This window comes from Diceros bicornis, chromosome X (genome assembly GCF_020826845.1).
Source record: "Diceros bicornis minor isolate mBicDic1 chromosome X, mDicBic1.mat.cur, whole genome shotgun sequence".
Classification (NCBI taxonomy): Eukaryota; Metazoa; Chordata; class Mammalia; order Perissodactyla; family Rhinocerotidae; genus Diceros; species Diceros bicornis.
In genome coordinates this window covers 133,241,935-133,257,242 of record NC_080781.1, presented here as the reverse complement: position 1 = coordinate 133,257,242, position 15,308 = coordinate 133,241,935, and the positions used below count along the sequence as shown (strand labels likewise).

The 15,308-nt window shown below is 41.7% G+C and overlaps 1 protein-coding gene across 4 annotated transcripts in view; it reads right to left on the bottom strand.

Annotated features, from left to right (window-relative positions):
* Window positions 1-15,308, bottom strand: part of AFF2 (ALF transcription elongation factor 2) — a 470,917-nt gene that overhangs the window by 108,795 nt on the left and 346,814 nt on the right. The window lies entirely within an intron of this gene.

Here is a 15,308-nt window from a genome sequence, read left to right as displayed (position 1 = left end):
CAGGGTCTTTTCTGTTCCTAAATCTCTGGGCCTCAAGCTGAACCTGGTGGCCTTAGAGGGCTCTTTGCCCTGGGACATCCTAGGATACTTTGATATCACAGACTTTGTGTGAGTTTTCCTCATAAAATCATAAGATTACAGAAACCTTGCCACTTCACATGGTGATTTTGCAGAGGAAAAAATAGAGGGCTTGAAACATCATTACAGAAGGTTCTACGGAAATGAAGCCTTCAGTTGAGGCAGCATGGGCTTAAGAGCAAGGGTTTGAAAGCCAGACAGACCTGAGTTCAAATACAGGATTTTCTAAGGGGTTTGCTCTCTTGAACTAGTTAATAAAACTCTTTGAATCTCAATTTTTTTGCATGTTAAAATGAGGAAAAATAACACATACTTTGGAGAATTTTTGGAAGGATTGGAAAGTTTATACAAATTGCCTAGGAGTTAATATAGGTAGCTATTGTTTTCATCTTGGTTATTATTGCTATTGTTGTTATTAGTATTACCCGAGAAATAGTGCTGTAGAGGTTCGAATAATAAAAAGCTCTGATGGTCACCCAGAGACTGGCAGAGGTATCAACTAGAAAGCATCGTTGGAAGCCCGTGAACAGATGAGGAGAGGTTCATAGATACTTAAGGAGTTTGGAAAGTTTTAGGGCTTGGATTTACTCTTCCAGAATGTTCTACACCCATCATGGCTGTTTTGGGTTTCCTGAGATCCTCCCAGAGTGTTTACAGATCCCCTGGAGATTTGAAAGCCTGTTGCCAGAGGAAACACCCCGACAATTCCAAGTGAAAACAAAAAGAAAAAAAAGAGTGGCTCTGATGTCCTACTCCTTATATCTGTGGAGCAACCTGCAGATACAGAAAAATAGGCCAGGGATGGCCCCCACTGGAAGTTGTGCTCACCTTGAGCACCTTGTCTTTGGGCCTGCCACTCTCAGGAGGCAGTTCAACACACACCTGGCTCTAACATTTGTATATAAGGCTGGGCTTCAGAGGCTGTTAGTTGATCCAGAATCCTTTCTCAGAAGCAATTTTAAAAACCCTAAATGGTTCTCAGGGCTTGCAAACCTACATAGTACCTTTTTGTGAAATACAATACGGTGCCCCTCTGGACAGACAGCTTATCAGGTGAATCACTTTATATTGGCTGGATTCCAGCTTCTAGGTATCTATGGAAATAGTTGTAATGTTGGTGACTGATACTGAGATGGACACTGGCTCTCACAATTGGAAGTGCCTGTAAGTGTTATCTACTTCACCTTGTCACCCAGTGGAGGTATCTACAACATCCCCAACATATGGCCATAAGCCATCGTCTGATGGGTAGCAGGCAATACTCTTCTATTGTTCAGTAGCTTTAATTGTTAAAGTTCTGCCAGTTAGGAATTTCCCTGTGCTTTCCTGTAGCTTCCATCTGGTAGCCTGAGCTTTGTTTTCTATAGTCCACACTGGGAGATTAGACTTGCAATGGTGTTGGAGATAGAGCCAGTGCAGGGGAGGGGGGGCGGGGCACTGTTTCACTGGAGTTTTAGGCTCTAAACAAAAAATAGGGATAATAGCTTCTGTCTCAACTGTTTTGGTGTCTTCAGGGGACTGGCTTAAATTGTCATTGTCTTCACAAGTATCCAGAACTGACAGCAATCAGAGTAAGTTTTTTTATCGCTCCAAATGGATAACACAGCTGAGCTGGGGTGGGCATCCCAGAGAGTCTGTGGGATGTCTGAAGACTTGTGCCTTCTCATCAGGCAGTGCCTTACTGTGGGCCCTCTTCTAGAATAGTAACTTAGTCCTACTGACTCCTTAAAGGGCACTTCCTCTTCATAAAGTTGGCTCGGAGAAATGAAACATGACTGGTTTAGAATTACTCAGGGAATTATATATTTTCCTACCTAGTGCTTTGTAGTCTCTGCAGCATTGAATCATTTGTTGGTAGTAAGGCAAGCGGTGAGGAAGAGGCGGTGCTGTTTTTCAAAGCATTCATTCTGTTTCCCTGAGGTAAAGGTGCTCAGGCTTTTTTCTTGGCAGAAGCTGCATTTAATTTTCTCAAGGTTTTAACTTAAAAGTCTGATTCCATGACCACCCCACTGGGAATCCTGGAAAATCCAGGTCTGAGGGCTGTGGCAGTGACAAACAATTTGAAGATCTATACTATATTCTATAGGGATAAATCTCGACCATCTGGCGGGGCCCTCTGGCCCAGTGGGCCCACAGCCTGGGTCTATACTAGATCATGCACCCTGCCAGGGGCATGCAGATCAGAGAAGTATTGTCTTCTGTAGCTGATGGCCTTCTAGGAGTTTCAGAAAATGGATATCTCGTAAGGTTACTTTGGTTCTTTAGCAAGAGAACTGGGAGTTCCCTTAGGGACCATCTAGTCCAGGGGTGGGCAAACTGCAGCCCTCAGTCTAAACCAGCCCTCCCTCTGTTCTTGTACTGCCCATGAGTTAAGATGAGTTTTCACATTTTTAATTGGCTGAGAAAAAAATCAAAAGAATAATATTTCATGACACATGAAAATTATATGGAATTCAAATTTCATTATCCATAAAGAAAATGGTATTGGAACACAGCCACTCCCATTCATTTACATATTGGTTATGTTTTTGTGCTACAATGGCCAGGTTCAGTAGCTGTAACAAAGAACATATGGCCCGAAAAGCATGAAATATTTACTATGGGGGCCTTTACATAAAAAATTTTGCTGACCCCTGCTTTAAGCTAATGATTTTCAAACTCTCTTAAACCCCAGAATCTTCCCCCTGCCAGATGAAATCTTACAAGGAACCCCAAATAAAAAAGAGATTAAGGCAGTGCTGCTTTGGTCACAGCCAGGTTGGGGAACCTCTGAAGTGCCCCAGGGATTAGAGGAACATAGTGTGAAAACAACTCATCTAGTCAAGTCTTATTTTTTGGAGGTAATTGTGGCCCCATGGATATTGCATAGGATTTAGTTAGAGAACCTGAGTTTAAGTTACTTAACCTCTCTGCATCTCAGTTCACTCTTCTGTGCAATAAGAATCAAAATAATATCTATCTCAGAGATTCAGGAAATGCCAAGTAGTCTGTTTGGCCAGAGTGCTGAGTATATAAAAGGCAATAGTAGGAAAAAGGAAGAGTAAATATCATTTTTCTAGACATACATGTGGTACAAATGGATTTACATCTATTTGCATACATAAGCCAAAGCTAATAATGTGAGCCTTGATGTATATATATGACTATTGACTTGTATCAAACTGCCACCTCTTCAACCTTGGACTTCCTTAGAATTGATCACATAAATTCAGCACAATACCAATTTTCTGCTCCATGGTCATTATTTTGAATTTGATTTTCATTTTCTTGGTAGATTTCTCTGGGTTATGTCATTTTCTCCCAATGTGGGAACTCAAGTTATCATGCAAATGACAAGCTCCCTAATAGAATTCAGATGGCTTTCAAGAATGTTACACACACCAAAACACTATTGTATCATTTTTCAGGGGTGTGTGTAGGACATCTAAGAGTGGATTTCCCCAGAGAAGACCATAACCCAGTGGACCAGCATGGACCTGAAAACAAATGCTGGGATAATTCCAAATGGGAAAAGAGAATCTTTTGTCTTAAAAACTATCCTAAGCATGCATCTTTTTTTTTTTTGTGAGGAAGATCAGCCCTGTGCTAACATCTGCCAATCCTCCTCTTTTTTGCTGAGGAAGACTGGCCCTGGGCTAACATCTGTGCCCATCTTCCTCCACTTTATATGGTACCCCGCCATAGCACGGCTTGCCAAGCAGTGCGTCGGTGCACGCCCATTATCCGAACCAGCAAACCCTGGGCCGCTGCAGCAGAGCGCGCGCACCTAACCGCTTGCGCCACTGGGCCAGCCCCCCAAGCATGCATCTTGATAGCTGATGTTGCACTCTTCAGTAGGACTGGAAGAGTCATCTTGAATGAATTTCCTTTGAGTCATACTGGACGATATAGAAAGTCATCCAAGTGGAGTAATAAGGATTCATTCAAGACCATTTACTGGGCCTAGATTTGTGAGTGAGACAATATTGTAGCACTTAAGAGCACAGGCTTTGGAGTTGGGCTGTGCTAAATCTGAACCCCAGCTGTAAAACTTATTGAGTGCGGACTTGGGCAAGTTATTTAACTTACCATAGCTTCACTTTTCTAATACGTAAGATGCAACCAAAAATAGTACCTCTTTCAGAAGGTTGGTATGAAGATTAAATGAGATTATGTATGTAAAATGGTTAGTAAGGACTCTATAGTTACTATTACTAACATTATTACTTACCATGACTGTGCTCGGCCCTGGGGAAGTAACTATGAGTGTAATATGGTACCTTCCCCTAATAAGCTTGCACTTTGGCAAGGACGAAGACTTCATAAACAAATAATGGTAATGCAGTGTTGCAAGTTCAATGTTAGAGGCATGTAAGAAGGGAGTCAAAGAAGGAAAGTCTAAGTCTACCCAGGGAGTCTGGTGAAGGCTACCCAGAAGCAGTGGCCTTCAAGCAATGCCTTGAAGTCAGAATGAACTGCAGGGGAGAAAGAAAGGAAAGAACAGTGTAAGTAGGACAAACAGAGATAACAAAAGACTTGAGGTTTCGGGAAGAGTGAGATGCTTGGTCCGGCTGGAGTACACTACCTGTAGGCTCTAGTGAAAAGGGATGAGTCTAAGAAGGTAGGTTGGAATGAGAATGGGCCATGCCTTTTTCTAAAGAACACTGGGGAGGGGAACAACCAAAGTTTTTAAGCAGGGGAGGAACATGGAGAGTGAGAAGTGGAGATCTTGGGGAGCAAAGAATACAGATTGACTGAAAGAAGGAGATAGCAAGGGAATCAGTTAGACCACCATTGCAGTAGTCCAGGTAACAGAGGGTGGTGGCCTTGGCCAGAGCATAGACAGTGAGGATGGGGAAGAGAAGGGACCAGATTTTAGAGACACGTTGGAATTAGAATCAACTGAATTGGGACACTAATGATCCTGACATCCAAGGTCTTCTTAGCCACTCCAAGGGCACTGCATTTATATCACGAATTCTACCAAACTCCACAGCATGCACACATCCCCTCACACTAGGCTGCCCCTCTATATCGATGAATGTCTCTTCATTCTCCCAAGGCTCTGATACCTGCACTAAGACCTTTGCTGCCCAGCAGAAGGAGTGTCTCTAGTACTCAACCTTTCTCTCTGAAGACAGATCTGGTTAGCTCCATTCCCAATTAATGAGGAAAGGCAGATTTCTTGCCATGAAGACTTCCTTTTGGGGTTGTCCCTCTTAGCCTTTCTTCAGCTTCTCAGAGCAACCACAGCTGATTAGACTAGAGAAGAAACCCCTGTGGTTACCTACAAAGTACCTCCCAAACACAGAGGGTACTTCATTACTTACCTCTGTACATCAGCTCCTAATTGTTAAAGGATTAAGTAAAGAACTCCTTTATGGAGCTGGTCCATTAATCTCCATCTAAGGAAACTCTTCAAAACAACTGAAATATTAAGTTGCTGTTAAGTGCACTACAACTCGTGCATGCTGACAGCCATTGTGCCTTATATTAAACTCAATGGGGGCAAGGACCAATTCTTAGTTAGATCTGAGGCACTGCAAATTCTCAGCCACTGATAACACAGCACTTTAGCTTGGAGTGCTTTAAACTGTTTCTCAAACACTTTTCTAGAGAAAGGTTGTGGAGAAAGGCTGTTTACCCTGAATGGACAGAGCAGATAGGATTTCCTTTATGTTGATGCATAAAGAATTCACATTTTATTTCAGATGGTTTAAGCAAAATAGTCAAACCTGACAATTTAGGCCTAACTAAAATATTGACAGCAATCTTTCTCAGTTGTTTATGAAAATCCTACCTGATTTATATGCTCAGTCTTTTCTGTAGCATCAAAATGACCGCCCTCCCCCCCACACACATACTTTTGTTTAGGGTAGAAGGAGGTAGATTGTCTTATAACCAATATTGACACCATTTCAACCTATAAAATTCTAGGTTGGAAAGACTTTCTCGGGCACATGTAGCCCAGGATCCCTGTGAGCATTCCATCAGGTGAGCATGGGTACCATCTGTCACACACACACATACAAGACAGAGCAAGGCCAAGGCCAAGGCCTGAGTGATTCAACTGGTAAAGATACAGCAATTCACTTCTAGATGCAGACAGTTTAGTACTTACGTAATGAAAGACAAGTGCCAAAGGTGCCAGCTCCCTGTGATCCTTGTCCCACACACCGAAAAGGATGACACACAAACAAAAGGGGCCTGACTACTGCAGAGCAAGTTATAGAATATTCTATTACTGAAGAGTCCTGTTCTAGAATTCAGTTAATGAGTTTTATAGTCTGCAAGTCTATTCAGCAGGGGGTAGAACAGAATGTTCCATACCTCATCAGAACCTGGAAGGCGATGGAAAATTGTCTCGTGACAGCCTCCCAGAGGAGACGGGGAGCGAGTGGGAGATGGCCTTGAAGTACATCTCAAGATCTTCTTGTCCTCTCCCGTTCTGGGAGGATCACTAGGTGTTCTGCCGAGACTCAGATTAGCTGTGGTTCAAGCCTCAGCCTACATGGCCTATTTGGATACTGCAGGGTGTCCACAGTGCCATCCATGGCAGAGCTGTTCTCCTACAACACCAGACATCCTAGTCAGTTGATAACTACTCCTTACTGGACCTGCTTTTCAGAGTCTAGTACCATGATGAACATACTCATTTACTGATGTCTCATGTCAAACGTGCTGCCCACACAGACTTATGTTCTAACAAAAGCTAGAGTATCATTACTATAAGCAGAACAATAGCTAATGGACTTGTTTCTTCTCTAGAAATAATGAATGTGAGCTAAGCTAGCCATAGCTCGAGTCCCAGGACACACATCTGCAAGAACTAGCCAATGTTCAGAGTCCTTGGAGACCAGCAACTTTCCTCTTTGCAAAGCCAACTGACTTGCATGTGGCTCCTGAGCACAGTGAAGGACTCAGTGTAGGGACTGCACTTCCTCTGCAGTCAGACAGGCCCAGGTTCAAACCCTTACTAGCTGTGTCATCTTGGATCAAATTCCTTGAACTTCCGAGTACCTTGGTGAAAAGGGGATCATAATAGCACTCTTATAGGATTTCTGTAATTATTAAATGAGATAACACACTTCAAGTCCCTAGCACATATGAATCACTCAATCTTTATCATCTATTGTGATTATTGGTTCAAGACAGTTCAGCCTGGATTATCCTGAACACATCAGATGTCATTTTATTTGGAAAAAGGAAAACTAGAGAAATGTGTTCTCATGATAAAGAAAAAGTTCCAGAAAGGAAAAGAACTGTATCTTTGCCACAAATAGATTTGCATGCCAGAAGTAGAAGCAGATCAATTTTTTGAGTACAAAGAGAATCTTTATTAATATCATTATATCAACTTTTTCAACTCTGGAAAATTCAAATCTACATAAAATGCAACTGAACTGTATATCACAAAATATTAATCTACCAGATACCAGGAGTGCATAAACAGTTTGATATTGAGAAATCTATTTGTATTATACATCACATCATCAATAAATATAAAAACCAAATGATCATCTCAATAGATGCCAAAAATATACTTGATAAAATTTCATACCTATTCCTGCTCCAGACCTTTTAGAAACTAGATAGAGAAAGATATATCCTTTCAGGACAAGGAATATGTAATGGGAAACTGTCAATATAAAGGTATGTTTTAGTATGTAGAAAGGTTAGATCATTTTTTAAACATATATTTTAAAACAAAAATGGAATCACAGATGACTGTGTTTCAAGTCAATAAAAATCTGTATTAATGTTGATTCATTGGGTAGACAGAAGGCACACAAACAGACTAATATCATCCAATGATACCATTTGTTCTGATAATTACTCCAATTTAAACAGTTTCGAGGCATCACATATGGCTTCCAAAAGGAATTCTTTCCATGTAGGTAAAGACAAAATTAGAAAGTGGCGTGAAAAACCTCAGTTTCCACTTCCACATTTCGTAAAGTATTAATCCTTTAAAAACACATCACCATTTTATTGGCATTCATGTTTGCCTGCAAGCTTTATAAATGCAGAGATGCTGGGTAACATGATTGAAAATTTGATCCTGTTGTTTTAGCAAAATGAGAATTGTTTTAGAAGGGGCTCCACAATGTCTGGGCATATATTTTCCCTAAGTAACAGTATGAGGCATGCATTTCCCCCGGGAATTCAACATTTATGTTGATGCACTTGGCTGCAGAGCCAATCCTGCACTGGCTCTAATACAGAGGAATTTTTTGAACCTTTTGAGTAATGGGACTGAAATAATTTAACGGCTCCTTCTGTGCATGTTAAATGAGTTGCATGATATATTTAGCTTTTGCAGAAAACTTGTTTACACTATAAATTATAGCACATGGCACAATCACATTAATGTGGAAAGCCAGCCATGTTGAGCAATTTGGCCCTTTCTCTCCAAACTTCAACTTATTGCAATTGAACTCTTTGTGGCTTCACCAACACACCCTGGGTGTTTCTTAACCCTGTGACCCTGTTGAATACACATAAGGCCATCATTTTAGCACTTCCATTGACTCCAAAAGACAAGCTGGATTTCTGAAATAGGAAGATTCTCAAGATAGAAGAGGGCCTACTGTTGATAAGTGAGTGGCATACAGATCTAAACTGTTATGTACTACCATTTATCAGTGGATTAGAAGGCTTTCTAATGCCGAAACACAGAAATAACCCAGGTGCCTAATGATTAAGGGCTCTGGTAAATCTGATCTCCTAAGAGGCAACACTATATAAAGGAAAGAGCAAAGACTTGGCAGTTGGATGGACTAGGGGTCGAGTCCGGGCTCTTGCATTTACTAGCTGTGCAAATCTAAGCAAGCTGATTGACTTCTCTGAGCCTCTGTTTTTTGTCTCTAAAACAAGACTGCTGATATCTACTTTGCCCGGTTGTTGTGTAGAATAACCGAAATAATATGTAAAAAGAGTATGATTATGAGTACTTAATAAATGCTACTACTTCTATTACTACTGATATTAGGACAAATTGGAGCCCGATTCTTATATTAATGCATTCAGAAGCAACATTAAAGGAATTACTGTAGAGGAAATCATCAGGTTTCTGGTTGAAGAAAGCCGTTTAAGCAACAACAGAGAGCCATCAGTGTAGGTTTTACACATAGTAGGTAAACATCTCAGGAAATTAGAGATCTATTCTTTCATGATTTGACTTTAGGTAAGAAAGTGGCAATTCTGAATACTTGCCCCCACAAGTATTTCTATTTCTATCCTGTTATTCACAGACTCACATTCGTGATAGATGGGTAACTAGCTGTCTAGATAGAGAGAGAAACAGAGAGAACTATAAATATAGATATATGGAGAGTGGAAAATCTCAACACTGGCCAGTGGTTACCAGCTAATTTCTAGAACTATAAAATATATTCAAAATAAAAATGTAATCACTCCAAATAAAACTACTCCAGGCATTCTAGGAATAACCTATTAGTAAAATCAAAGCACTCTGAACCTTTCATGTCATACCTGTCAGATGTTTAATTATGACTGGAGGGCTCACCCCTTGCCTCTGTCTCACAACACACCTAAGTTAGCCAATTTTAGCAAATAATAACTAAGACTTATCCAGGTAAGCTTAATGTGTGCCAGATATTCACTTCACCAAGTGCACTAATGGATCAATTTATTGACTCTTTCCAAGAAATCTGGGAGGTTGTACTTGTACTTTCTCTGTTTTTAGGCAAGGAAACTCAGGCTTAGAGAAGTTGAGAAGAGTATCCACAGAATGGGAGAAAATATTTGCAGGTCATGTATCTAATAAAAGTCTAGTAATCCAGAATATGTCAAGAAGCCTGGAAACTCAACAAAAAAACGATAGGTAACTCGATTAAAGAATGGGTAAAGGATCTGAATAGACATTTCTCCAAGGAAGATACAAATGGCCAATCAACAGATGAAAAGATGCTCAATATCATTAGCCATCAAGAAATAGACATAAAGTAGAAACAACCAAAATGCCCACGGAATGATGAGTGGATAAATGATGAATGGATGATACGGTCTATCCATACAATGGAGTTTTATGTAGCCATAAAAAGGAATGAAATACTGGTATATGCTACAACATGGATGAACCTTGAAAATATTATGCTAAGGGAAGGGAGCCAAACACAAAAGGCCACATATTGAATGATTCCATCCATATGAAATGTCTAAAATAGGCAAATCTATATAGAGAGAAAGTAGATTACAAGTTGCCAGGGGCTGGGGTGAGGGGGAATGGGGAGTCACTGCTAATGGCTTGGGGATTCTTTTCGGGTGATGAGACTGTTCTGGAATTAGATAGTGGTGATGGTGGTACAATTCCGTGACTACTAAACATCACTGAGTTGTACACTTTAAAAGGGTGAATTTTATGGTATCTGAATCTCAATAAAGCTGATATTAAAAAACAGTTATGGGCCAGCCTAGGGGGGTAGTGGTTAAGTTCACGTGCCCTGCTTTGGCGGCCTGGAGTTCACAGGTTTGGATCCTGGGCATGGACCTACGCACCATTTATCAAGCCATACTGTGGCAGGCATCCTTCAAATAAGTAGAGGAAGATGGGCACAGATGTTAGCCCAGGGCCAATCTTCCTCAGCAAAAAGAGGAGGATTGGCAACAGATGTTAGCTCAGGGCTAATCTTCCTCACCAAAAAAAAAAAAAAAGTCACACAGCTGGTCAAGTGGGGGAGGGAGAGCTGGGATGACAACCCACACCTGCCTGATGCCAAAGCCCGTTTGTCCCTAACCACTCCACTTACTGCCCTGCATGACAGAGATTGGCAGAAGGTCTCAGATGCATTCCTACTCACATCTGCAGAGAAGAATGCTGAGAGAAGAACAGCTATTTCTTCCCACATAATCCCTTTCTCCTTCCATTTTTCCTAGGTTAAAAATTGCAATTGATACAGCCAGCACAAGTTTCACCAAAGGAAAAGGGCTTTGTCTTTTACAGGAGAGACAAAGCATTACATTAAAGAGAGCTGCCTGGATGGGGCGGGGGCCAAGCCAAGAACCCTTCAGCAAAGATGCTCTACCCTTCCCTGACTTCAGAATTTCCAAACCTGAGGCTAGTAAAGAAAGCAATCTGTCCCTGCAGAGGACCCCTCTCAACAGGACAAATCCCCTGCCCCACTCTCCAATAAAACCCACAGGCAGACATTTGTTTAACATGGGCTGACTATTTGGATGAGTTGATCTAAGCGGATGTCAGAACTGACAGAAGCAGGCTCATTTTAGCAGTTACAGGGGCAACTGTGGTGAGGATGTAGAGTTGGTCTTCAACTGATCGTTTTATACAGCAATTCATTAAGCACGGATAGAATGGGACTCTGAAACTCTTCCCTACTTTAAGGTCGGGAAAAGGAGTTAGTTCTTGCTGATCTGATGTGCAGGCCGCCCAGGATTGCAGTGGTTTCTCCTCTGTTGAGTCCACGCCAGGCCTGGTGCTCCACTAGCTAATCGATTTTCCAGATCCTGACACGTGGGATTAGGTAGCTGGGCTCCTAACGGGGCCCAGCCCTGGTGTGCAGCTCCTGTGGTAATGCAAATGTTAGATCACAAATCCAATTTAAATCAGAGTTCCCTTGAGCTGAGAGAATTTTCCCCTAATCCTCTTCTGGTTGTCTATCGTCTAACCTTCACAATCTTAGATACGACACTGTAAAAAATGTCCGCATTGCTCCTTTTCATGCAGAGGGAGCCCCCCCCACACACACACCCACCACCAGTAACACTGTTTCTAACCATCAGCATTAAGAACTCAGCACAGACCTTGAACAACACAGACCTTGCTGCCGTCTCCCCCACCGCCCACCTTCCATTTCCAGACCTGGCCAAGGAAAACATTCAGGGCTGCTTTGGGGAAGATGCCCTGTCCTTGGGCTTGCCACACTAACTTGGGGCTAGGTTCAAGTGTGGAACGTTTGGCTGCCTCCTTGGTTTTCGGACCATGCGCTAATAGGGGTTTTCCCCTCTCATTCTTCTTGCCTTTTGTTATTTTTAATCACTCACCTATCAGGGCCAAATTGCCTTGTAACTGTCTGCAGAGTTTGCATCTGACAGAGATAGCTGCTATTGTTAATAGGAGCCTTCACTTCAGCCCATTTAAGTTGCCTCAGTTTGACAGCTTCACAATAGCCACCTTCCCTAGAAAGAAAACTGTGATTTAGTGGAGAGAGAATGTGGGACAACAGCCTGATCTGTCTCTCCGTCTCCAGTGGGTTCTCTTGGCATAAAGTCCCACCACAAAGCCAAAGGATGAACTACCACAGGAAAACAGGCCAGTCAGAAGCTGGGCTTGGTTAAGGACGCCTGGAAAATCCATGGTGCAGAACTGCTTACAAAGAATGTGGGGGCTGCTTCCTACGAACATTCTGTCTCCACAGGAAAAAGTAAATCTGTTTGTTTTCATTGCTTTATCAATTGCCCAAGTAGTGGTTGAGCAGGCTTTTCTTAACTTGGTAACTGCAGTAACAATGTTATCTGGAAATTACTGCTTGCAGATGCCTCCTGAGTCAACTCCCTAAATCCCTGTCATTCTGAGAGGGCGGAGAAGAAGGGAGCTCAAAGGTGGCTTTCCTGAGGGGGTGATTTCACGCCCCCAAATCCCTACTGTCTGGGATGGGACAGAAGTGAGCAACTGATCACTACTGCCATCTGAGGGAGCATGTTTAACAAAGACTGTTAGAATCGCTGCCATTCAGAAAAGGCAAATTCAGGAAATGGGCTTATTATGGGTTGAATTGTGTCCCTCCCCACCAAATTCATATGTTGAAGTCCTAGCCCCCAGTATCTGAGACCTTATTTGGAAACAGGGTCTTTACAGAGGTAATCAAATTAAAGTGAGGTCATTAGGGTGGGCCCTAACCCAGTACGACAGGACAGGTGTCTTCATAAAAAGAGAAATTTGGACAGAGACACACATAGAGGGAAGAAGATATAAAGACACACAGGGAGAATACGGCCATCTACAAGCCAAGGAGAGAGGCCTGGAACAGATTCTCCCTTGCAGATCTCAGAAAGAAGCAACCTTGCCAACACCTTGATCTCAGACTTCTAGCCTCCAGAACTGGGAGACAATACATTTCTGTTGTTCTAAGGCTTCCAGCTTGTGGGACTTTGTTACGGCAGCCCCAAGAAATGAATACAAGGCTTTACCCCACTTCCCAGTGTCCCCAGATATGTGGATTGGGGGCACATGCATTCACCCCTAATGGCTGTCTTTTCATATACTTGCCTCACCATCTAATGACCTGGTGAAAGAAACATTTAGGGGTATGACAGAAACATGTTTGCTAGGAGAAAGTAGCAACTAAGGTGATGGGGAGGAGGTCCCAGGGACCAATTTTCTAAAGTAGAAAATAACTGAAACTTGTGTCATCTGAGCTTCTTGAGTTGAAATAGCATCTCCAAAGCTAAAACTCAACCAAATCCCATGTCACTCCTTACTCTATTTAAGATATTGTCTTTATTGTTAAGAGAAATTATTAATTATTATTTTGTTTGGTGAACCACATTGATTTCACTTCTATTCTTGCCAGTTGTAAAGCTGAATTTTGCTTCCAATTACCTCTGACAATGCCACCTGAGGGTAGATTCAGACTCTTTAAATGTGTGATATTTTAGAACTGAAACATTCCTGAACCATGATTTTTGTTCCCTAGAGAGCTTAAAATGTCACCTTTTGGGCACAATCTGGACAGAAGACCTCAGAACAAGAATTGAATCACACAGCATGAGGGGTCAAATGCCAGAGAATACAGCATAAAGGAAAAGCCGAGAATGTAAGATGCCAGTAATGGGGCTTGTGTTCTCCCACCCAGGAGCCAGAGGGAAAGAGGATGCAGGAACTGAGTCCCACTTCTCCGACTGCTGCATGCCAACGGTCTTGCCTGCTCTCTCCTCCTTTGCCCACCCACTTGCAAATGCTGCTCTTCCCCTGGATTGGCTTGCTTTTCCACTCCTTCTGGTTGAAATCATCCACTGCCCTGACTCCCACACCTATATCTTCAGCCTAGAACATTCTCCTGAGTTCTGGACTCACAAATCCAGCTCTCGACTGGACAGTTCCACCACCATGTCCCACAAATGCCTCAAGACCAAGAAAGCCAAAACCAAACTCATGATCTCTAGCCTGTAGCCATCTCCTCCTCCTGGTTTGTTTTATTTAAGTATGCATCCACCCATTCTCTCATTCATTTTATGTTTTTTTCAAATTATTTTATTGAGGACATATTGGCTTATAACATTGTGTACATTTCAGGCATACATTATTATATTTCAGTTACTGTATAGACTAAATCATGCTCACCACCAAGTCTAGTTTTTATCTGTCACCATACCTATGTGCCCCTTTACTCCTTATGCCCACCCCCAACCCCCTTCCCCTCTGGTAACCACTAATCTGTTCTCTTTGTCCATGTGTTAGTTTATCTTCCACATAAGAGAGAAATCAGGTGGTGTTTGTCTTTGTCTGGCTTATTTTGCTTAACATACTACCCTCAATGCCCATCCATGTTATTGCAAATGGCACAATTTTGTCTTTTTTATGGCTAAGTAGTATTCCATTGTGTATATATATATATATATATATATATATATATATATATATATACCACATCTTCTTTATCCATTCATCCGTTGATGGCAACTTGGGTTGCTTCCACATCTTGGCTATTGTGAATAATGCTGTGATGAACATAGGGGTATAAATATCATTTTGAATTGTTGATTTCATGTTTTTTGGGTAAATACCCAGGAGCACAATAGCTGGATCATATGGTATTTATATATTATTGTGGTAAACTACACATAACATAAAATTTAGCATTTAAAATGTACTATTTAATGCTTTTTAGTAAATGCACAATGTTGTGCAACAATCTCCATTATCTGGTTCTAGGGCACTTTCAGCACTCCAAAAAGAAACCCCATAAGCTTTAGCTATCATTCTCCCAATCACTCCCACCCCTCAGCCCCTGGCAATTTCTAATCTGCTTTCTGTCTCTATGAATTTGCCTACTCTGGACATTTCATATAAATGGAATCATACATTATGTGTCCCTTTGTGTCTGGCTTCTTTCACTTAGTGTAATGTTTTTGAGGTTCATTCAGGTTGTAGCATAGATCAGCACTTCATTTTTATGCTTTATTTTTGCATCTCTCTGTAGTGTTACCACCTACCCAAATTTCTAAGAAAGAAAGCTTGAAGTCATTTTAAAATTTCTACCCTATCCCTC